At 32.7% G+C, this 2,708-nt stretch overlaps 1 pseudogene; it reads left to right on the top strand.

Annotated features, from left to right (window-relative positions):
• Nucleotides 1-2,060: 2,060 nt before the first annotated feature.
• On the top strand, nucleotides 2,061-2,179 carry LOC145256038 (5S ribosomal RNA; annotated as a pseudogene).
• The last annotated feature ends 529 nt before the right edge of the window (nucleotides 2,180-2,708 follow it).

Consider the following 2,708-nt stretch of genomic DNA (forward strand, 5'->3'; position numbering starts at 1 on the left):
TATTTACATGAAAAAGCAGTTATATGATTTGTTTGTACTATAAAAAGATGCTACGAAGATTCTTTATGTTCGAGATAATCAACGATATGACAGCTGTTTCTGTATATCTAGTTGTAGCGTAAACTCGATCGTTGTTTTCTCTTCTGCTTTTTGTATGTTCGGTTCTCTGATAATATATCATTTTAACTATAATGTTCAGGAAAATGTTCTGACACATTTTGTGGGCTTAATAAAAGGCAAATGAAGTAAAGAAATTAAAAAGTGTTTTTATTTTCGAAAAAATACATATAATGTCGTCAAGGGTGTGAGTTCCATATAGAAACGTTGATTTAATTTGAATAAAATAAAATACGCATCAAGTGCGCTTGACAGCCAAATCTTTCTGAGATACAACGCGCGGTTCTTTACAGACTTTTCTTTCTCCAACGTTATTTTCCTAATATCACGTTGTCGTTTGGCTTTCAAGCGCATTTAATGCGTATTTTATTTTATACATATAATGACATATTTTTTCATATAATGCCATTTTCTTTTGTTTCTTTATAATGCCATTTTTTTGTTTCTTTATAATGGCATTTTTTTGTTTCTTTACAATGCTATTTTTTTCTTTATAATGCCATTTTCTTTTGTTTCTTTATAATGCCATTTTTTGTTTCTTTATAATGGCATTTTCTTTTGTTTCTTTATAATGCCATTTTTTTGTTTCTTTACAATGCTATTTTTTTTGTTTCTTTATAATGCCATTTTTTTTGTTTCTTTATAATGCCATTTTTTGTTTCTTTATAATGCCATTTTTTGTTTCTTTATAATGCTATTTTTTGTTTCTTTACAATGCCATTTTTTGTTTCTTTACAATGCTATTTTTTTGTTTCTTTACAATGCCATTTTTTGTTTCTTTATAATGCCATTTTTTGTTTCTTTACAATGCCATTTTTTGTTTCTTTATAATGGCATTTTCTTTTGTTTCTTTATAATGCCATTTTTTTGTTTCTTTACAATGCTATTTTTTTTGTTTCTTTATAATGCCATTTTTTTTGTTTCTTTATAATGCCATTTTTTGTTTCTTTATAATGCCATTTTTTGTTTCTTTATAATGCTATTTTTTTCTTTGTCATGCCATTTTTTTTATTCTTTATAATGCTATTTTTTTCGATTCTGTTTCAGTTGCTGACATGAATTGGATTGTTGGGTATCCCGCTTTAATTCTGGAAACCTTTTTTCAAAACAAACGAATGTGTTAACTGCAATAAAACAAGCGTTCCGTTTGCACTTCAGTCTTGGTAGACGTGATCCCGTACCAGCTCGAAACACGATCTTGTTATGGGTTACCAACTCCAGAGCTACTGGATCTGCATTGAAACGAAAATCAACCGCCGAGTTATAGACAACTTTCGTGAACGCCTTCGACTGTGTGCGGACAATAGCAAATCCCATGTGGCTAGTTTAAGTTTTTAAAAACCGATCAAACAGAATAACATTGTATGTACTTTTCGAAAATAAATACACTTTTTTGTTTCTTTATTTGCCTTTTTTGTCAAATCAGTCTGATCCTGTATAATGTTCACGTTATGATTTCGTCAAATATATTTTCGATTTAATATAATGTGATGTCAATATGTTATGTTTGCGGATATTAATTAGTTATGTCTTATTTTTTAGTTGTACGTTGATTTGTATTATAATCATGCCGGATACTGTCACACAATCTAGCTCTTTTTTTTTCGGAATTAGATTCTGTTTACAAAATCGTAATAACTATTTAAAACTGTAAGGATTATCTTACCGACGAATAAAGGAGGGAAGAAAAGACGTTTAAAACTTGCAACGAAATGCAATCTTTTCTGTAACCTTACCATGCTGCTAGAGTACACGAATTTAACGCACGTGTTTTCTGTCTAGAAAACCGAATACAACCAAAGAGGGACCGAATGCAGCACATACACCCAATTTCTCGTCCAGAGACATTTGACGAAACTAGAATGTCTATACAACGCATCACATAGGATCGTCTGGTTACGCCTAACAGAAACATTAACCAGTGTCGTCCATAGATAGGAGATATATACGGCATAATCACGTTGACACACCGGTTCCCGTCAGATCACCGAAGTTAAGTAACGTTGAGCCTGGTCATTACTAAAATGGGTGACCAATTTGGGAAGACCAAGTACTGTATGTAGGAGGACTTCGACACCTCCCTGCAAAAAGTTGCAAAACCCTAACGTCGCCATGTCACCTAACGGGGATATACATGCGACTGGGGACCGCTTGTGAATTTCATACCCCCAGGAAACTTTCTCCTTCGGAGGAAGCCGGTTGAACCCTGAATAGGGTTGGTGCTAACTGCACACACACACACACACACACATACACACATAGATAGGAGAGTTCTTTAACTTCCCATCCGATATCCACCAGTAGCAAGTTCCGCAATTCCAAGTTATTACAAGACAAAATTCCTTAACAAATTACGATTTAATAAAAAAAAAATTCTTATACAGAGTGGCCCACTTAAAATTATCCCAAAAATGTAGTAGAGATGAGGAACATTCTTTTATTGTTTAAATTACCTGCAGCATTGTTTAAATTACCTGCAGCATTGTTTAAATTACTTGCAGCATTGTTGAAATTACCTGCAGCATTGTTTAAATTACTTGTAGTGTTATAAAAGATGCTGGAAGTGATCCCCGTTAACATCCATTAATTTC

The sequence above is a fragment of the Euprymna scolopes genome, chromosome 31, assembly GCF_053919585.1.
Source record: "Euprymna scolopes isolate OS-2025 chromosome 31, ASM5391958v1, whole genome shotgun sequence".
NCBI classification, from domain to species: Eukaryota; Metazoa; Mollusca; class Cephalopoda; order Sepiida; family Sepiolidae; genus Euprymna; species Euprymna scolopes.